Below are 22,401 nucleotides of genomic sequence, written 5' to 3'. Positions count from 1 at the left end.
ATCTATGGAATTATTTGAGGCCTGCGTTTAAAGTGAGTTCCTCCAGAGAGGCTCAAGTTTGTTTCTGCTAGATGTTTAGGGATAATATCAACAAGTGACCAATTCAAAATAATTCTTAGCCTTGAGGCTTTTTAATTCCTTGGACAGTGTGAATTCAGGGCACAAACCTGGATGACTATCTTTGGGCTATAGTTTCTCAGAGAATCTCTTTCCCCACCCATTCACTCAGTTCCAAGGTTTAAAAAACAAAAAACACAAAAAACACACTTTACTATCTGCTTCTCAGAGTAGGTTTACTTCGGAATCTCCCTTTCATTGATGGTGCCGCCATTTAGATTCCCAGCTGTATGTGGGAGTCACCTAGAATTCCCCCTTGGGGGACCCTGGTCTTGAGCTTGAGAGGCTATAAAAATAGATTAGTCTCCAGGGGTTGGTAGATGCCCTGGGACAAAAGCATACTTAAGTGCTTGTTCACCTCTGGATTCTTGCCTTTTAATTTTTGGCTTCTAAGGATTTTTTTTTTTTAACTTTCTTGCTAGCTTAAAAATGTATTTTAATAGATCTTATTTAAATATAGATCTTTTGTTTTTTTCAATGGAAAAGTTGTTAAGAGTACCCAGGCTGTCCTACCTCCACCAGACTTGGAGGTCTAAGGTGATTTTTTAAAACATCAAATACATTTTAAGTTAATTAAGATGTAGGTATCTATTTATAAACATGGAAAGATAGTAATGTTACCATCAGTGAAAAGAAAGAGTTACAAAATTGTAAAAAGTATGAGCTCATCTTAAAATATTCTCAGATATCCTTAGATACAGAGGAAAGAGTTTTTTTTTTTTTTTTTTTTTTAAGAATTTATTTACTCATTTGACAGAGAGAGCACAAGCAGCAGGCAGAGCGAGAGGGAGAAACAGACTCCCCACTGAACAGGGAGCCCAATATGGGACTCAATCCCAAAGCCCTGAGGTTATGACCTGAGCCAAAAGCAGATGCTGAACGGACTGGGCTGCCCCCAGGGGAAAAAGTTTTAAGTAGTGGCTCTTAATGGTAGCTATTTCAAGCAGGTTGAATTTTAGGAGATTCTTTTCTCTCTTCTTTTTTTATAGTTTTCCATAAGGACCATGAATTATTTGGCTAAAAATATTAAAAAAACTATTTAAATTTTACATAAATCTGAACTGAAACATTTCGATACTAAACAGGAATGGTGTTAAGTTTTTTTCCATAGCCATTTGAGTTTTTTACAATTTATCAGATATACACTTGTGTTTATGCTGGGTTTCACCCCTCTGGGCAAAATCCTTTGGGTGTAGCTATTTGGTATCTAGGTGCTATTTGGAGAGATATTGGTATCTAGGAGCAATAGACTTTCCCCAAAATGAGGCTATCAGTACAAAGGGAGGAGGTGAGGGTGGTTTGTCTTCACTGGAATCTTGCCAAAGTTTGAGGGTAGTTTGAAGAGTTGAAATGACTTAGATGATGTCTTCCCTGAAAGCAGAACATAGAGGAGATAATCCCCCAAATGCTTTCCAGCAGATGATTCTTTTATTTTGTATGAGTGTTCCCTGGCTGAAATGATTTCTCATTTTCCCCCCCACTACCTCATTTAACTAATTCCAGATGAAGAACCTTACATCTTTCAACTCTTTTAGGGTCTGTATTGTTAATGGATCTTTCTAGAATTGATTTGAAAGTATATAGACAGAAATTTATTATGGAAATCAGTAGGTCATCAGCTCCAAAGACACTGTAAAGGGCCCTTTTCTAGGCAAATATGCAAGAAAATGCCACTCCAACAAGATCAACTTTGCATAAAAGCAGCTGCTGTAATACAATGAAAAAGTTTGGGGGAAAAAAAAGGAATACACTTGAGACTCCAGGAAAATTCCACTTGCATGCATCATATAATTAGAAAAAAAGGGAAAGACTGTGTAAGGCCATCCAAGTCAATTTTTGTCTTTCAGTTCAGCCCCGCAGACGTGGTGATGACCAACAGTCACATTGATTATGAAGTTCAAACATATGAAGTATATTCAGAATTTTTAAAGGGAACTACTTTTCTGAGACCTGCTTCATGTTTACTGGAATTTCACACCTTCATTTACAGAATTTTTGCTTCCTCTAGATGTGGCTGGGTTTAATTACTACAGCTCTCGCAGTGTTACAAATGAATATAAATTGTACCCCAGGAGCAAATCGACCCTGCTACATCTACTTATTTCAAAGGTTAGACGGATACATTTATTGTGGTCATTGATTTGAAACCTCTTAGATGAGGATGCATTTTTGCCCTGTGTAGTAAGAACATATTTTGAAATCTTGTTCAGTTCTATCATCACAGGCAGTCAAAAATTACTCCATTATCACAAGCGTTGACAGATCAGACTTGGCAAGTTCCCTTCACAGGAGGTTTAGAATGAGCTGAAGGTTTGTGAGTATTTCTCTCCCCAGTTTAAGATCGGGTCTCTGTGCCAGATATGTCCCCTAGGCAAGGAATATATGTAACCCTTTATGGTCTCGGATTCTTCTCTGGGTTTCTAAACGGAAGTGTTTTGTGGTGTTTGAGAATTCAAGCCAATTAATTATGCAGTGAGTTGAACCCCATCCTGGAGAGGTAGTTCTTTCTGGGAATCTGCCATGGCCTATAAGAAACCTCTTTCCTATTTAATTTTTTTATGCCTCCATGAATTTTTCCATGTGGATGATACTATGTGCTCTTTCTATAACAATAGCTTTGTGGCGAGGATCATGAGTAACTGTTTATTTCGAGAAGATTTGAAAGCAAAACGACTATCCCATAAAATTCTTCTTCTTATCATTGTCAAAAACAAGATTTTTCAGATAAGGGAAGAAAATGAGAAAGACAGATCTAGATGCTTGAATGATCTTGGTAGTTAAACCCGACCCTATCACTCTTGTGTTTAGAATTGCCCTTCTCACGCAGAGTAAAAATCCAAAGTCTTTGCCTGTGGGCTTTATACTATGTGAACCCAGTGACCTCTCTGATCTCCTCTCTCAGCCACGCCCATCTTGCTTACTCCTCTTCGACCTCAGAGGCCTCCTGGCAGTTCCTCCATTCTCTGAGGCTTTGCAGTGTAGGTTCTCTCTACCTGCCTCCAGCTAGTGGCACCACTGGCTCCCTGCTCAGATGCCCTCTCCTGGGACTCATCTGTGACCTCTCCATCTAAAAGAGCAGATTTTGTCCATTTCCATCCCCATCTTATTCTTCCTAGGACTTACCAATGACATTATGTTATATATTCATTGGTTTATGTGTTTTCTGTCTCTCCCCATCATGAGTAAGTTCTGAGAAGCAGGAACTTCTTTTCTTTCCTGTGTATCCCCAGTACCTAGAATATTGCCCGGAGGGTCACAAGTGATGAATAAGTATTTACTGATTGAATGGATACATAAATCAGTGGATGGTTCCTGAGGCTTTGGTCACCTGCCCTCTTAGTCAGACTGTCACCATGTGCTGTACATATGGATTTAGGTGGTTTCAAACGGATGACAGTCATATGCGAAGAATTGAGGAGGCATAATTGATGAATTTCATTCAATTCAATGTTACAAATACTTATCAAGCCCCAATTATGAGGAAGGCCCTATGTTGGAGTTGATATTAGCACATCTGCTTCTCTGTAGAAGCCTTGTAATTGATAGTTTTTACGCAGGAAGAACCAAAGCAGAAAGACTTCCTCAACCAGTTGGGACCCTGCTTCTGATTCCTGTTGAAATAAACTTACACTGACAAGCCTTTTTTGAATCCCTACTATAAGCAAGGCGCTAAGCTGTTGATTCTCCCACTGATGTGTTTCACAGTGGCATTAGTCTCTGAGGTTCAAATAATGGCAAATCTAATACTCAGGAAAAAGAATTTGGCCCAGCACCACAGCTTAAGATTCTAGACTTTTGCAGAACTGTATTACACTGAGAGCAGTACAAATATTAAAGCTATTAGAGTCCTGCTCCCACACTGGTCAATGATGTGCATTTGTGACCAAGACAAAAGCACATATGACCAATGACAAAAAGTACATATTACAAATTAGTAACAAAGTATATTTTTCTCCTTAATGTCTGAGCATGTATGACGAATTTTTGTTGCAAATACTTACATAGGTTATCCCTGGTGTATTCTAGCTATATAATTCCCTAAGAGTAAATTTTAAATGCACACATGTATATTAAGATCTCATTGTACAAAAGGCTGGAATAACAAGTAGAAGATGCGAAGCGGTATCTGGGGCGGTTAATATCAGTAACGGTGGGGAACTGACTGGGTGCCTGACACTGCTTACGGCTTTAATGACTTAATTAGATTGGATGGATTAATTCATTTAATAGTCACAATATATCCATGAGTTAGGTACGCTTACTGTTCCCATTTTACAAATTAGGAAATGGGAATGAAGAGGTTCAGTAACTTATGCAAGGTTACTAGCGATGCCAGAACTCTGCCACAATCCATGCTCTTTGATATTGCTCTATTTTATTGCCTCCCAGAAGCACACCTTCTGCCTGGGCAGGTAAGAAAGAAGTATGTTACATACCAACCAGAGTGGACAGCCGTAGACGAGCTCTCTCAAAGTAATACAGGATTTTTTTTTTTTCAAAAGTAGACAATAATTACTGTAAGAGTTCAAAGGAGGGAAAGGTGAGTTCTGCCTGGGGTGGAGTTGACTAAAAGCCAGAAATGGCTTCTTCATTGCAACAGCAATGCTAAAAGCAAGAAATTAGGGAGCAGTGTCTTCAAAATTTTGAAGGAAATTTCCTCCTAAGTGAAAATGCTATGCATAACCAAACTCGTAATGAAATTTGAAAGTAAATACATACAAAGTCTCAAAAATGTATCTCCCCTCCATGCACCTATCTTATGATGCCACTAGAGAATGTCCCTCTTTAAAACAATGGAGTGAAATTAGATCTAGGAAGATGTGCAAAATTGAAAACAAGGATATCCAGCACAGGAGAGAAAGAACAAGAACCCCCAGAATAATAACTGTGGTTCCGGTGGAGAGGGCAGCCATTCAGATTAGAGTAGCATGACTCAAGAGACAAGCTGGCATCACCATGCCTGCTGCGGTTGGAACGTCTTCTCAACCAGAGAAAACTCCTGGAGGATGTAGTCCACCAAAACAAGAAAATAGTATACTAAGAAAGAGGAAGACATGATTTCCAGGAAATAGGGAAGCCAATCTTGGAGAAAGACAGAGGGAATTCCAAGTAGCAAAGCAAAGGCCAGGATGACGCTGAGACTGGTCTAAAGAGAAATCTGCCCGGAGAAGGAGGAATGTTTAATTTTTTATTTTATTTTATTTTTTACCAAATGTAAGGCTTTACAGAACACTGGACTCAGACGTTATTGGAAGTGGTTGGAAAGATCAGCAAAAAGAAAATGAAGCAGATGAATAAACAAGGTAATTATTAACTCCAGAAAAAACTAAAAGTAAAAAGGGAAAATAACAATGCATTATGATGCTTTTATATGAATAATATTTGCAAAGCATATGCATGGAAACAGTGAAGAAAAACCGTAATCTAATCATACTGGGAAGATAGAAGAGAAGAGAGGATAGAAGCCGAAAAGACTACATCCTCTTCTGCCATAAAAGAAAACCTATAGGTGATGTTTAAAATTAATTAATATATAGATAGCAGTACATGCATTTCATTTAGAAACAGAAAGATTTGAAATTGTCAGAAAAAACCTAAATAAGTCAAAAGTGGCTTGTTCTTCTGGAGAACAAGACTGTATTTTAAAATAAACTATTAGTATTATTTGCATTTTTAAGATACATGTATGAATTACTTTAATAAGATAATTTTAAAAAATTAAAATTGTCCATTTGAGTTTTCTCAAATGTTTGGTATCCGAAAGACTCTCAATAAAGGCTTTTCTTATTATTAGGGTATAATTATTATTGGAAAGAGTCTTGGCTCATTGTCCGCTGATACTTTATCTAGTAATATCGGCCACTGACTCTTTGTGGGGATTTGGACAGGCGATTTGATTCAGCGGACCTCAGTTTCTTCATTTGTAAAGAGGAGGGTTAGCACACATGTATAAGCCCTTGGCCTGCACCAACCCTGTTATGCCATGAATAGAACCTTTTATGCAACACGCATACACTGACAGGGTGCTGTCACCCATGAGAACCTTGGCTGCTTTTAAAGTCCTGACTTTGATCTGAGCCGAGAAGATGAGGAATGTCTTAATCACTGGTTCGGGTACATGAAAGGCAACGGTGAGGAGATGGGGGGACTCCCGCCCCACAAAGGACGGAATAAGACAGTATGATTTTAACCTCTGGGATGATTCTTGCCTTGCAGAGCCATTGTATTAAACAGGATGATGTTCCTGCATGTACACCGTAAAGTGAAAACCCTGTGTGAGCGCAGGAGGGATCCCCAGTATTATTTGGAAAAGGATCAATGCACTCAGGAAAAAGCTCTGGTCTAGGAGTTAAGGCATTGACTTCTACTGTTGACTTTGCTATTAATCCTCTAGGGAAGGTTGGACAACCTCTCTCATGTCCTTCGTCTCAGCTTCAGGGTTGGTCAGATGAAGATTGACTCAGTTGGAGTTCTTTGGTTAGCAGAAAAAGAAAACAAATTTAGAAAAAAGGGGGTAGCTCACACAGAACCGAGACAAAAGCTTTGGGAAGTACAGAAGCCAGAGATGTTCTGGAGTTCTGTGGCGATACGCAAAAAATGGAACAACAATATGGCGGAAGCACAACCCAATCTGAAGGGCTGCCATTAGCCACACTTGAGTAGGGACCTAGCAGCCCTCCGCTGATGTAGGCTGTCTTACTCCATTCCTCTTGGGCTGCTGTAACAAAATGCCATAGACTGGGCAGTTTATAAGCAACAGAAATCTATTTGTCACAATTCTGGAGGCTGGAAGTCTGAGCTAAGGGTGCCAGCATGGTCGGGTGGGGACCCTCTTTCTGATCCGACTTCTTATTGTGTCCTGACCTGGTGGAATAGGCTAGGGATCTCTCTAGAGGATCTTTTATAAGAGCACAAATCCCTTTCCTGAGGGTTCTGGCCTCATGATTTAAGCAACTTTTAAAGGCCCCATCTCCTAATACCACTACCTTTGGGGGCTAGGATTTCAACATATGAATTTTGGGAAGACATAGCATGAGGGTTAATTCTACAGTTGTGGGATCAAAGGGAGATCTGGGATAGTGGTCCCAGGAAGGGGGTGGTGAAGAGGACATTCAGGCGTGTGGGGAGATGGTTATTGACCTCATGCTATGGAAATATTTCAGTATTTCAACAACAGGTACAGCTGTATTGGTGAGTTTCTGCAGGATGTTAGAACTATGTCTAGGTCTATTGATTGTCACTTCAGGCCTCGTTGCTGGGATGATTTGAGATAAAAATTTAGTAAACACTTCTTTTCTGCCTTTGAGTCCCACCACTTTATACTCACATTTGAGGGATAGAGTATCTAGTTGGCCTAGTTCAGGGTTTATGCCCATGCTTAGCTAGGGGAGAAGGGAGAACTCCGAGCGACAGCTCACTGCAACTACATCCAATGGAGTAGAAGCAATTTCCCAAAAACAACTCAGAGCTCAGTTACTCCAGGGTGAGATACAAAGTATTTAACAGCTGGTATGGCAGGGAATCCGTCAATTAGAAGGTACATCAGCCCTTGACTATGGGGCAGGGCCCTGAAGTTTCCCTGCTGTGCTGGGGGTTAACCCTTGGTTACCAGCTGTGCAAGATCATGACAAACACTGAGAGTCTCAGGAGCAGGGATGGGATGTCAGCATGGAAAGGGGGAACATGGAAGCAGGGGCTCGGGCCATGGTTATGGCTCACAGGTATGGCACTAGCGCCTGTCTACTGGCTGAGTCTGAACACTGTGTCAACAAAAGAAGGGGGGAATGGATGCTAGGCTGAGGAAAAATCATAGCTGGCTGTTGCCAGGGGGGTTGGAGAAGAACTGCAAATAACTCGTGAAGCTGGAAACTGGTTTTCTACACAGTGCATGAGGAAATGGACAGTGGTATTTTTGGTTTTCACAGTGACTAGGAGAAGGGGAGAGTGCTCCTGGAAACTGGTGATGGAGTCAGAAATAATAGATGTCCCACAATGTCTGGGGCAGTCATGCTGTCCTATCCGAAATGCCAATAGCACCTCTGTTGAGAAACATTGCAAGGAGAATTCTCTGGAAGGGGCTGCTAAAGAGAGTACAACCATATGCAATGGGCAGAAAAGGGACAGTCCTAGTTTGGGTGATATAGCTACCATTTATCATCATGATGGATTAGGTCCATAAACACATCTGTCATTTAATGCACAAGACCATCCCCTGAGATACTAACAACTCCCTTCTTATACACAAGGAGTTAGGCTCAGAGAAGCAAACTAACTTCACCAAAGTGACACAAGAAAGAAACAGAGTGCCTTCAATTCAAGTTGGAGTCCAACCTTGTAAGGTTCCAGGGGATTGACTGGAGAAGGGAAGCAGGGTGTGTGGGGGGGAGGTCCTTCGAGACAAACAAGATCACAGTCATGTCGAACTCAGGATGAGAGTCTAAGAAGAGTGGCTGAGTCCTGAAATCACTGACTGTGGGAAGCTGACATTTTTGGGTATCTTTGAGAAGGTCCCAGATGTTCACACGTTCATTCTGATACAATTTTTTTTCTAGATGTGGGGGGCGGAGACCATTAATGGAGTCTTCCAGTCATTTCTATGATTCAGTTCTCAGTACTCTCCCAGACTCTAAGGGCTGACCTCAAGATAAATGTTGAATAAACACTCCCTTGAAGGGGCTGGGAATTTACACACAACTGTAACATAATGGACAACTGATTAAAACCAGCCATTCCGATTCAACGTTAACTGAAGTTTATTTACATCGAAAGTGCAATGCCAGAAGTCAAAAGTTAAAAAGATGAAGGCAGGATGAGCTAGAATTTTAAGAAATAACATTCTGTGCGGTTACAAAATCAATATACATTATTGTATAGGGTTTTTAGCAAATAGTATGCTTCTCTATTTGCTGTATATGGATTTTTGTGCACATATTTCACATTTAAAAATCACCTGGGAGTTCCTCATTTCTAATTTTCTATAGTTTCATCATAAATACTGCCTCCCCCCCCCCTAAAACTTTGAGCTAATATGCCACTACCTTCTGCAGAGGAATTACAGGAAAAGCTGAGCTTATACTAGTCACCCAAATCTTGGTAAAAATGAAAGACTGAGTAGTTTTTTTTTTTTAAATAGAAATACCATGCAATCCAGTAATTCCACCACTGGGTATTTACTCAAGGAAAAGAAAAATATGAATTCAAAAAGATATATGCACCCCTATGAGTATTGCAGCATTATTTACAATAGGCAAGATATGGAAGCAAACTAAGTGTCCATCAGTACATGAATGGATAAAGGAGGTGTGGCACACACACACACACCCACACACACACACACACACACCGGAATATTACTCAGCCACAAAAAGAATGAGATCTTGCTATTGTGACAATATGGTTGGAACTAGAGGATATTATGCTAAATGAAATAAGTCAGACAGAGAAAGACAAATGTCATGATTTCACTTATATGTGGAAATAAAAATAAAACAAACAAAGCAGAAACAGACCCGCAAATACAGAGAACAAGTTGGTGATTGCCACAAGGGAGAGGGAGGAGGGATGGGCAAAATGGGTGAAGGGGAATAGGAGGTACCGGCTTCCAGTTAGGGAATGAATAAGTCCAGGGGATAAGAGGTCCAGCATAGGGACTATAGTCAGTGGTACTGTAATAGTGCTGCATGGTGACCGGTGGTAGCTACACTCATGGTGAGCACAGCAGACATACAGGGTTGTCAAATCACTATGTTGTACACCTGAAACTGACGTAACACTGTGTGTCATTTCTACTTAAATTTTAAAAAGAGATTTGTTAGTGAAAAGGGGGAACAGGGTATGATGGAAGTATGTAGGCACTTGCAGGGGGAGGTGGGGCAGAGGAACAACCAAAGTGGTGGTTATTTCAAAGAATAAATACTGCATTTCAGGAATTCTGGTCTCTGCCCTTCAATCTAGGTAGAGGGGTCTCTTTCCAGTTCCCGCCCTCTCTCAGACCTCCAGGCGAGGCCACCAGGTGGCGCTCGCACCCTTGCAGTAGTCTTCGCGGAGGGCTTGGACTAAGCCTGTCTCCTTAAAAATCGTGCTGGCTGCCCGACCCCAGAAAATTTTGTTCTGTGAAAAGCAATTGCAAAAGGGCGCCGAGCTTGGTCCCCGCCCTGTGGCAGAGCTGAGGCCAATTTGAAAAGGGACCAGTGGAGGCAGAGCCTCGGTGGGGGCTGGAGCGGGCCCTTTGCACTCCAACAGCAGGGACGTTCAGAGCGTTTCCAAGTAGATGAATCCGCACGCAACATCGGGGAAAGCGGAGTTGGTGGCTAACAATGGTTGGGACGGTTAGAACGTCCAATGGACCCCCTTTAAAGATTTCAAAAGCCCTTCTTTCTGTATTCTCAGCTGGGCATGTGGGAAGCAGGTTAAGAGGACCACTTGCCCTTTCTCTTCGGTCCATCACCCCCCTTTAGCGGTTTTCCAACGTGAGAAATCATTTTCTTGCAAAAATGAGTTGTTGCTAAATTTCTGTCGTTTCTGTAACCCCTCCCCAACATTCGTGCTCACAAAAGCTGGATTGCAAAGAACGCCGCCGAGGATTCGTGCCCGGTTCAAAAAGGGGTTAACGACGATGACTTTCTAAGGGGGCCCAGAGGGTGACAGCGCAGCCCTCGTTCCTCGAGACCTGGCGCGAGGTCTGGCGCATCTCGTGGGCTTCACATCTCAGGGTAGAGACTCTCGGTTAGGTGGCCGGCATGGGTCAGAACCACCAGGGTGTTTGATAAATGCAGAGTCCTTGGCCTCAGCCCAGACCTGTTGAAACAGGATCTTTGCGAGTGGGAAATCTGCAGTTCAGGAAGTCCAACCCCTGGCCACTGCCAGCATTCGTTCTTTTAAGCCCACAAAAATATCCATTTCAACACCCTCAAATGGTTCTCCTGCACATTAAAATTTGAGCATCGCCGCTTTGGCGTTTCGCAGCGCTCGTTCGGACAAGGAAGCGAGAAGAGGGGAGGAAGCGTACCCCTTCGCCGGGCGTGCGCGCTCCCAAGCGCGAGGTCCTTGACGCGGGAAGGCAAGTCGAGTCTTGGGAACGGGGAAGTGGGCACCCAGTACCTGAGTCCTGGAGGGCGCCAGACGTCGCAAAACGACCGCAGGGCCGGACTCAGCGGCCCCACACGAGCCGCGGGCGGAGCGACGGGGCAAAGGCGGCTCTTTCTGGACTCAAGACAGCCGACTGCGGCGCGCACCTGGGGTGACCGCCAGGTCTGGGGACGCGCGGGGGCGGCGCGGGGGCGGGCTCCTCGCAGGACCTCTTGCGCGGCGGGGGTGGGGAGAGGAGGAGGAGATAAGGGGGGGGGCGTTTGAGACTTAGGCCTGCCTCCCACCTCCCCAACCTCCGCCTCCGCGGCCACCTTCTGCTCTATAATTGGCCCCCGGCTGGCCTTCCTTTCCTCTTATCTGATCCTGGGCGCCTGGCAGGAGGGAAGCGCTGGGGAGGAGGCAGCTCCAGGCTGCACACAGTGGGAGCTGGAGTGTGAGAAGGAGAGGGAGAGGAGAGGCTAATTAAAAGGGGCACAGCGCGGGAAGCGAGCGACAGCCGTGCGCCGCCAAGAACCAACTCGCGACGAACTTGCAACCTACCTAGGCATCGAGAGGTCCCCATCTTGGGCTAGAACTTTCCCCTGCACAGGTGGGTTCCAGTCTTTATCTGCCCTACTTCGGGTCGGCTTTGAAAAATCTATTCGTGAGGAAGGAAAAGTGGAGAGGGCGAGCCACCTGCAGACGCAATGCAATTCTGTGGACCTTCTCTACGCGCGCGCCCAGGATGGCCCGGGGACCTCCGGGGTGGGATGGGACGGTGCACCCAGATGCCTCCTCGCGGGGGTCGCTGGGCAGGGAGTTTGGAGGTATTACGTGATGAGAATGCAAAGACAGCGACAATGCCTTGTGTTGCTCCCGGGAACTTTGCCCTGTACTTGGGTGCTGTGAGCGCGCGGCGGGAAGAAGAGGGTTTGGCTTCGAGACTGTGGCAATTCCAGCATTTCCAAGTAGAAGGGGCTTAGTAAAGGAGACAATCTGGTGAGAAAGGGGCTCAGGAATTTGTCTTGGAGGGCTGTATATAAATAGCACGCTATTTTTATTTAGATTGTATTTGGGGGCGTTTGGAAGAGCAGTCGATGGCGTTCATGGGAGACAAATTTCACCCAGCCACCCCTTGGTGCGGCCACAGATCAGCGCTGGGGTCAGGCGCTAGACGCAAAGAGGAGCAACCAGACAGAGCTCGTTGATGGAGGACGTTGGCGGTAGCAGCCCTTCTGTGTCTCTGCTCCAGAAACCCGATGCTTCACGCGTTTTGCTTTGGTTTCTGGACGCAGGAGGTTGCGGTTTTGAGATGCACCAGCGGGCTGTGGTTTTGGAGGGTCCTCTCCGCCCTGGCTTTTCCACCCCTAATCTCTTCCAGTTTTATTCTTTTGCACCCCATGCCTGCTTCAAGCCTCCTGTTAGGCACGCAGCGCCTGAGCACAGATGCTGCCCGTGGAGCTGGGCTTTGGCATGCAGTGCGCACAGGAAAGACAGGGTTAGGGAAGGGCCGAGAGAAACCGGCGTGGAGCCCAGGAGTGGCCTATGTCCTCGGCGAGCGCCAGGACGCCGCCTGCGAGTCCTGAACCACGGGCACTCCAATGTTGGCACTGGGTTCTTGGGGCCTCTGCGTAAAGCCTGCCCTGTGGCACTCGAGCTCAGGGTTGACTAGAGGTCATCCCTTCTGCTTAGGTACAGGCTTAGGACTTGTCTTTAGGGGAAATACCCAAACGGAGATTGTGTGCAGCTCTCACAGGGGCTAAGATTCCCCGCCCCCCCCCCCCAAATTGCTTCTAGAGCTGCCACCGAAGGCCCATTTCCTCTGGAAGGTTTGGACTCCTTTTTGGAAGTTTTGGAAAGTCTGCTGGGTAGCAGCTGAAGGGGATGGGAGGGGGAGGAACAAAGAAATATGAGATGAGACTTTGGTGGCTCTGTAGGGAGCAGAAATGCAAACTTTTCCTGAAATTCCCCTCTAAAGACTTAGGGGCTTCTTGCAGACAAAGGGCCTAGGAGGGCACTTGATAAAGAGGTCTGTGTTCAAATCCTTAAGCACACAGGCTTAAGCTGGGTGCAATTGGAAAATTGGTGTTCTGTTTCTGATAAGGTGGTCCAGTCCTGCACACAGAGAACCCATGGGGAAATTTGGAAGGAGTAAATGAATAAGTGAGTGAATGTAAGAAGAGCATTTGGGTTTTTGCTTGTTCCGAAAGAGCAACTTGGATGGATTTCCTCTGAATCTGGCCCTAACGGCTTGGTTACTATAAGTAGACTTCAGGATTTTTTTTTTTTAACAGCTTTATTGAGGTATAATTCATATACTATTCAAGAATACAATACTTGTTTTTATATTCATAGACTATATTCACAAAGTTGTGTAGTCATAGTACGAGCAATTTTAGAACATTTTTATCATTCCAAAAAGAAATTCCATACTTAATTAGCAGAAACTTCCCATTTCTCCCCAATCTGACCTCCCACCCCACCTCCTCTCCTGGCAACCACTAATCTATATTTTGTTGACATTTCGTATAAATGGAGGCGTCCAATATGTGTGTGGTCCTGTGTGAGGGGCTTCTTTCACCCAGCCAAATGTTCTCAAGGTTTGTCCATGGTGTACAAGATACTCAGTCACTAAACACTACGCATCTCCTCCTTCTGCCTGGAGAGCCTGGTGCCAGGACAGACCTGAATCTCCACTGCAGCCCTGGCCTCCTGGGGGTCCCTTTGAAAGGACAGGAGGCACACTGGTGAGGCCTCTCAGTAATTCCCTGGGAAGGATTTCTTGGAACACATCAGAATTCCTGAAACAATTTTGGTCAGGTCCCAGGCTTCAGGATTGATGGGAGGAGCCCTTTGGCCCTTTTCCTGCTGCTAACGGTCCAGCTGAGGATTTCAGAGAACTCGTGGGGCCTTCCATGCGGCTCTTGACTTTCTGAATCAGCCAGGGCTGTCTTAAGAATGGGCTGAACAGGGGTGCCTGGGTGGCTCATTCGATGAAGCTTCTCCCTCTGGCTCAGGTCATGAGCTCAGGGTCCTGGGATCAAGCCCCCTTGTCTGGTTCCCTGCTCAGTGGGGAGTGTGCTTCTCCCTCTTCCTCTGCTCTACCCCCAACCACTCGTGCTCTCCCTTTCTAATAAATAAATAAAATCTTAGGAATAAAAAAAAAGAGGGGGCTGAGCAAAGTGGTGTGACTTAAGGGGCACTGGGTCAAGCCCTAGCCTACAAAAAGCCTCCTTGGGGTGTGTGCCCTTTGGCTCTTAAATACTTCCTAATATCACCAAGTAAAACACAGAGAGCCTTTGCCTGTTTTAAGCTGACATTTTAGCAGTTATGTGACTCCAGAGCCACATTTGCTGTCATTTTTATCCAAAGTCAGCCAAATGACTGCTGTTTTCCTGGCCTGCCGAGTATAACCTAAGATTCCTTTCAAGGACAAGGGCCTTCCTGAATTACAGCAGTCCGAGGTGGTATTGTTTGAGGCCCACTGAGCTAACACATTATCTGGGATTATGACAGTTTGTATAGAACAAGGTCGTTGGCAAGTGACACACTGGATGGTCCCTGGGGGAGCAGAGGAGACAGCAAGGGTGGGGGGTGGAGAACAGGAAAGCTTAAAGGAAAATGACAAAAACAAACTTCCTCCATGGCAGATTTGCCCTTGATAGGGTTGGATGTCAGGAAAACTGTCTCGTCCTGCGCCTTCTAGAAACAAACACAAAGTGGCAGGGATCCAGTTACTCTTCTATGTACAGTAAGCCTTGGGTGAAGACCAACCTCATCCTGTTGTGGTGGGGGTGGTGAGAGCGTGTGTGTGTGTGTGTGTGTGTGTGTGTGTGTGTGTGAGAAGTGCTGGCATTTTTTTTTTTTCTTGAGTACCTATTGAATACCTGCCTTTTTCTCTTTCAGAAACACATTTAGGTCCCTTGAATACTTGGAGAAGTAAATATTTTTCTTCCTTTAGAGATCAGATCACTGAGCTTCTGGGATATAAACTACCTTGCCTGGGGTCACAAAACCAGCCCGTGACAGATACACGATTAAGAAAAGTCTGTATAAGATTTGAATCCCACTGGGTACATTCTCCATCAGCTTCTTTGATGGGAGTGGGGGAGGGGTGTGGGACCAACATGGATGCTGTCAGCTGAGGCCCTAGAATCTAGTAGCTAGCTGAAACAGGGGGTGAAAAACACGAAGATATGGGTGAAATCTAAACTTGCTCCTTTTGTGCCCCTGTCCATGTTTCTTAACCTCTTTGAGCTTTAGTTTGCTCATCTAGAGAACAGGATAACAGTAGCCACTCTGAAGGGTTAAGAGTGACTAGAAATGGCTATGGGCAGTTCTGAGAGCAGAGTGTCTACATCAGGACTTAGAGGCTAGACTTCCCGTTTCTTCGAGGTGATTTTTTAAAAATATTTTATTTATTTGAGAGAGAGAGAGAGCACAAGTAGGGTGAGGGGCAGAAGGAGAAGCAGACTCCCCACTGAGCAAGGAGCCTGATGCTGGGCTCAAACCTGGGATTCAGAATCATGACCTGAGGGGAAGGCAGACGCTTAACCAGCTGAGCCACCAAGCCACCCAGCTCACCACCCCCACCCCCTGCAAGGTGATTTTTAAATTTATGTTCTTGACAAACTTTTCCTGCAACAGGCCTTTGTTGGAGCTACCCTGGCAGGTGTCTTGAACTTTCAATTTTAGGGAGCAGTGCTTGGTCTCTTTCCTTGCAGAAATTACCTGGATTGTTTATGAAAATTGATCCAGAGGGAGACTGGGCTTTGCTGAGTTCATCAAGTGTCTTAGGCTGTGTCTATAACTGGGAGCACTCAGGGGATGCCTTCCAGGATAAGTACCTGTTCCTGGATGGCTTTCTATCTGGTTTTATACACAGACTGGCATCTACACTGAAATGAATTGAAATCTAAAAATGGTGTTTCACTGTAGGTTTTCTATTCATCTATTCTTCCTCTACCTCCCCGACCTGCCTCCTGCCATGTCCCAAAACTGTGCTAAGCATTCAAAATACAGTGGGGAACAATATACTTTGGCAGATAGAAATGCAAATAGCCAATTACAGTACAGTGCCACGTGCTATACAATGGAATAGAAAGATTACTACCATAGTAACTACAGGGGGAGCAGCTGGTCCAGACTTGGAAGATCAGGGAAGACTTCCTAAGGGATGGGATAGCTATGCTGAGATGGCCAGCTACTCTTTAGACTGCTTATAATATAGAGTTTAGTTAAAAACAATGCCCCATCTCTTTGACCAAGGAGCTATGTCAGTCCTTAAAAAAAGAAAGAGAACAAAGAATAAGCCAGGTAATGGATCATTCCTGAATCAAGGAGCTGTCACTCTAATTTGCCATGCTTTGGGGATGGCTGTGCTTTCTGGCCTGTAGAATTTACAGCACCTAGTTTAAGATGGAGCAGCTGCATTTCTGAGGCCAATTTGCAGTCAAGTCCCTTGCAGTTAATCTACATAGGGTCTTTGTATGAATTAGAGAAAGGTGGTCTCTCGGAGCATAGCCATGCCATCGGAAGGAGAAAATAATGCCTTCTCCTCTGAATAACCCAGCTTTGCATACAACTCAGATTGGAGAGTGTCTGCCCATTTCAGGCATCACTTGCTCTTGGTCAAATGCAAATCGTGTAGTGCATCAACACCCAATGATCATTCAATCATTGATTATTCAATCAATGTTTACTCATGACCTATTATGCACTTTGGACCTTTTTGATTATGGGTTAAACTGCCGTATAGATAGCTTCTAGTACCCCAAATCCAGAAGGTAAAAATAGTTACCGAGGCCCTGCAGTTAGCTGAAATGATGCAGGGGGATAAGGGGGAAATGCAATCCACCCGAGGTGTGCAGTGAGGGATGTAGGTGGGTGCTACACAAATTATGGCCTGCCGATTGGTGCCTTCCACACACTGTTACTTCTCCCTGCTGAGATAAAACTATACCAGGATCAAATATGCCACTAAGCACAAATATGTAGATCAAATACTTCACTAAGCACACTGTTAGTTCAGCTGAAATATGTTCTTCATAGCAAAGCTTTCCTGAAGAAGGAGCAAGACAATGCGTTGATTTACATTGTGGTGTAATTTCCTTATCTCGTCGTGGACCAATAACAAACAGTTCACAGACTGGCAGTTTTGAGGAGTACCAATCTAGGAAACACTGGCCCATATCTGGACAGGGAGGTGATCTTAGATCCTTTCTGTTTTTATACTATTTACTGTCTTCCTCTTTTCTTTCTTTCTTTCTTTCTTTCTTTCTTTCTTTCTTTCTTTCTTTCTTTCTTTCTTTCTTTCACTGACTTCTCATCTTTGTCTTTATAATTTTTCCTCTCCTCTGTTTCCTTATTTCTAGCTTATTATTTCGTTCCCTTCCATTTTGGTGTTGTGAATTTAATTCAGTTTTTTTTTTTTTTTTTTTGTATTTTAAAAAGCAAAATGAGAGGAGCCCAAATACATAAGATAAGAAATGAAAATAGAAAACAATCACAGAATTAAAGCAATTCACAAGACTAGAATAGTAATTTCAATTATTGTATGTCGATACATTAGAAAACTAAGATGAAATTGGGGTGCCTGGGTGGCACAGTGGTTGGGCGTCTGCCTTCGGCTCAGGGCGTGATCCCGGCGTTATGGGATCGAGCCCCACACCAGGCTCCTCCGCTGTGAGCCTGCTTCTTCCTCTCCCACTCCCCCTGCTTGTGTTCCCTCTCTCGCTGGCTGTCTCGGATTAGTTTCCTTTTTTTTTTTAAAGATTTTATTTATTTATTCGACAGAGATAGAGACAGCCAGCGAGAGAGGGAACACAAGCAGGGGGAGTGGGAGAGGAAGAAGCAGGCTCACAGCGGAGGAGCCTGGTGTGGGGCTCGATCCCATAACGCCGGGATCACGCCCTGAGCCGAAGGCAGACGCCCAACCACTGTGCCACCCAGGCGCCCCACGAAATGGATTATTTTTAAACAAATAAAAATTACTAAAATACTCTAGGTTTACAGAAATTATAAATAAGACAATAGGCATAAAGATTTTGAAAAGTAGTTAAAAAGTGGCCTTTCCCAAATGCCACACTTCCATGGTTTTGCAAATAAATGCTAACAAAAATGTACAAAAAAATTAGTTAATACCAATACTATTATAACTATTCCAAAGGACCATTTACAGAAAGAAGTAAAACTTCATATTTTTATGAAATTGGAAAAATAATGTTGATATACATATTTGATGCAGCATAAAAAAGAAAGCTGTGGACTCATCTCACTTATTAATATCAGTGCACTTATTAATATGAATTAATGTGTATTAGTGAACAGAACCCAGTAACACATAAAAGAATAATATGTCTCTCTATTGTCATTACAGTTGATTTTATAGTAAGGCTTGTTATCAGGAATTATGACTCCTCTGACTTTATTCTTCTTTTTGAAAAGATTGTTTTAGTTTTTCTAAGTCCTTTGCATTTTCAGGGTGCCTGGGTGGCTCAGACAGTTAAGTGTCTGCCTTCAGCTCAGGTCATGATCCCGGGGTCCTGAGATCGAGTCATCAGGCTTCCTGCTCAGTGGGGAGTTCGCTTCTCTCTCTTCCTCTACCAGCAGCTCCCCCTGCTGTGCTTTCTCTCTCTGTCAAATAAATAAATAAAATCTTAAAAAAAAAAAAGACTTTAAGTCCTTTGCATTTTCCTGCAAGTTTTTAGAATCAATTAGTTAATTTCTACAAAAAAAACGACTTGAGATTTTGATAAGATTGCTTTGAATCTATAGATTAATTTGAAGACATCCTAACAATTGGATTTTTCAATCCATGAACATGGTATACTGCTGTATGTATTTAGGCATTTTTAAGTTTCTCTCAGGAATTCAGTTTTGTATTTTTTTTAGTTTTTACACCAAAGACTGTAGAACATACCATGTCTTACTGATTTCTAAGTATTTTGTGTTTTTTGATACTATTGTATATGGAATTTTAAAAACTATTTTATTGTCCATTTGTTTGCTGCTATAAGAATATGATTAATTTTTGCCCATGATCTGTGTCTTGCAGCCTTCCTAAATTTACTTATTAGTTTAAGTAGATTTTTTTCCTTTGGTATGTTCTTTAGGATTTTCTGTGCAGAAAATCATGTTGATTTTAAATAAAGACAATTTTCCTTCTTTCTTCCTATTCTTTCTGCCTTTTCTCTCTGCCTCTTCTTTCTTTCTTTCTTTCTTTCTTTCTTTCTTTCTTTCTTTCTTTCTTTCTTTCTTTCTTTCTTTCTTTCTTTCTTTCTTTCCTTTCTTTTTCTTTCTACCTTATTGCACTGGCTAGGACCTCTAGTACAATGCCGAATGAAATGGTAAAAATGTTACAGTGTTGACATCCATGTCCTATTCTTTTTTTTTTTTTTTAAAGATTTCATTTATTTATTTGACAGAGACAGCCAGCAAGAGAGGGAACACAAGCAGGGGGAGTGGGAGAGGAAGAAGCAGGCTCCCAGCTGTGGAGCCTGATGTGGGGCTCAGTCCCATAACGCCGGGATCACGCCCTGAGCCGAAGGCAGACGCTTACCAACTGTGCCACCCAGGCGCCCCCCGTGTCCTATTCTTGATCTTAGGAGAGAAGCATTCAATATTTCTCCATTAAATATGATTTTTCAATAGATGTCCTTTATCAGATTGATAAAAGTTCCCCTCTATTCCTGGTTTGCTGAGTTTCTTTGAAATCATGAATGGGTAGTGAATATTTTCAACTGCTTTCCATACTTCTATTGAGATTACATGTATATTTATATATTGGCCTAACATGCTGAATGATATTGATTTTAAAATATTAAACTAGTCATAACATTTATAGAATATACCCCACTTGGTAGTGATTTTTATTATTTTTATATGTATATACATGAATGGATTTTTGTTTCTATGTTCATGAGGGATATTCTATAATTTTTATTTTTTGTAATTTCATCTGATTTTGACAAAAGGATTATGCTAGCTCACCTCTGTTTTCTGAAGGGGTTTGTGTGGGATTGATATTTTATCTCCCTTAAATATTTGAAAGATTTTACTAGTGAAAGCATCTAGGGTTGCATTTTTCTTTTTAGGAAAAAAAATGTATTAAATATTTATTTGAGTATAATTGACACACAATGGTACATGAGTTTCATGGTGTACAAGACAGTGAATGATTCAACAAGTTTATACATAGTTATGTTCACCACAAGTGTAACTACCATCTGTCCTGATACATTGCTATTACAATGTCATTGACATATTCTTTATCCTGTGCCTTTTATTCCCATGACTTATTCATTCCATAACTAGAAGCCTGTAGCTCCCACTCCCCTTAATCCATTTTATTCAACCCATATCTCCCTTCCCTCTGGCAACCATTAGTTTTGTGAATATTTTTAATAACAAATTCAATCTCTATAATAGATAGAGGGCTGTTTGGATTTTCTATTTTTTTCATGCATCTGTTTTAACAAGTTGAGTGTTTCAAGAGTTTTTTCCAATTAAGCTAAATTGTTGGACTTATTGGCATAAAGTTATTAGTATTTTTCCTTTTCCATTCATTGGTATGTGAAATATGTAGTGATATAATTTTTTCCCTTGTATTGTTAGTTGTGTTTCCTATCTTTGTTTCTTGGTTATTCTTCCTTAAAATTTTTCAATTTTATTAATATTTCAGAGAAGCAAATTTTGGCTTTGCTAATTTTCACTAATATTAGTTTTATGGTTCTGTGGTTTTTACTCTTATCTTTATTAATCCCTTTCTTCAATCTAATTTGGATTTAATTTGCTCTTCTTTTTCTGGCTTCTTTAGGTGGAACATGAGATCATTGATTTTAAATCTTTCTTCTTTTTATGTAAATATATTAACCTAGAAATTTCTCTCTAATCCCTCAGCTGCATTCCACAGATGTTCATGTGTTATCTTTGTATTTTTGTTCCCTTCCAAATATTTTTCTTAATTTCTATTGTGATTTCTTCTTTGACCTATGGATTAATTAGAAACATGTTGTTTAATCTCCAGTTTTTGAACTTGTAAAGATATTTTAATATTGTTGATTTCTAATTTAATTCTGTCTCTGTCAGAAAACTCTGTAAACTTTCAAACTTTTGAAATTTTTAAAGTCTTATTTTATGGCCCAGAATATGGGCTGTTTTATAAAACTTTCTACTTACACTTAAAAAACAGTACATTCTGCAGTTGGTGGATGTAATGCTCAACAAATATTAATTTGTTGATAGAGTTACTAACATCTGTGTTCTTCCTGATTGTTTGTTTAGTTTTTCAGTCAGTTTCTGAGAGGAGTGTTAACATCTCTAGGTTTGCTTATTATTCCATGCTTCCATTCCATTCCATATCAGTTTTTGCTTCATGTATTTTGAAGCTCTATTATTAAATGCACACACGTTTATGATGGCTAAGTTTTTTGGATTCTTGACTCTTTATCATTCTGAATTATCCAGGATTTGAGGAGAGTTTTTATCCTGATTTTATTCTCCTTATAATGGCTCACACTTTTCTGACATGTCCCTTCTCAATTTCCAGTCTCTGGAGTTCCTGAACTCCTCTGCTCTTTGATACTTTATGCAAATGAGACTGGCTTTCCACTTGATTTCTAGTCACAATGCCAAGCCCAGTGGGGAGTTCGCTCAGGGAGAAAGAGGCTAATCACCAAGCTAATAGCTAGGTTTTCTTTATTCCTAACTTAGAATTGTTTTCTACTTTGTCATGGTGCTAACAGATAAGAGTAAATGACACTAATTTCCTCTGGGACTTGTTTTTAAGTAGACCTCGTTAGCCAATCCTGGAAACTTCTTTGATTATTCTGGATGTCAGGAGGGTGGTATTTTCATTGGAGAGAAGAAATAAGGAATGCCAAACAACGTCAACACGCTGGGTAATACATTAGACCTGTTTTTAGTCTTTGCTTTGTAATCTATAGATCTGTATGACCTAGATCACCGATTGACTATAAAAGTCTCCTTTTTTACAGTGAACATTAAAGTATAAACAAAGGAGGATTGGGGAAAGCATCTTAGGGGTCATATTGTCCAGTTCCCCTTCCCTTCTATAACATCTGTTATGGGCAAAACGTAACCTGCTACTTCCTCTGAACTTCTAGTAAGAGAAAAGAACCGGTTCTAAGTGTGGAGAATTTTTATATCCAAATCCACATCTCTGTGGGTCAGTCCAATGATTCAAGGTTGACTTGC

The 22,401-nt window shown here is 42.3% G+C and overlaps 1 protein-coding gene across 4 annotated transcripts in view; it reads left to right on the top strand.

Annotated features, from left to right (window-relative positions):
- COL14A1 (collagen type XIV alpha 1 chain) overlaps positions 1-22,401 on the top strand; it is a 245,740-nt gene that overhangs the window by 26,675 nt on the left and 196,664 nt on the right. For 2 of the 4 annotated variants that reach the window (XM_045805732.2, XM_045805729.2), the window contains exon 1: positions 11,481-11,794. The exons of 1 other annotated variant lie outside the window; for it this stretch is intronic. The gene's annotated coding sequence lies outside the window, so the exon portion shown is untranslated. Of the gene's footprint in view, positions 1-10,923; positions 11,368-11,480; positions 11,795-22,401 lie in introns of those variants that run through there. One more of the 4 variants, XM_045805731.2, reaches the window with a different exon arrangement.

Source organism: Ursus americanus, chromosome 9 (assembly GCF_024610735.1).
Source record: "Ursus americanus isolate L20-20 chromosome 9, mUrsAme1.1.p, whole genome shotgun sequence".
NCBI lineage: Eukaryota > Metazoa > Chordata > Mammalia > Carnivora > Ursidae > Ursus > Ursus americanus.
Note: the sequence above shows the minus strand (reverse complement) of the source record. Positions and strands in the feature narration are given on the sequence as shown.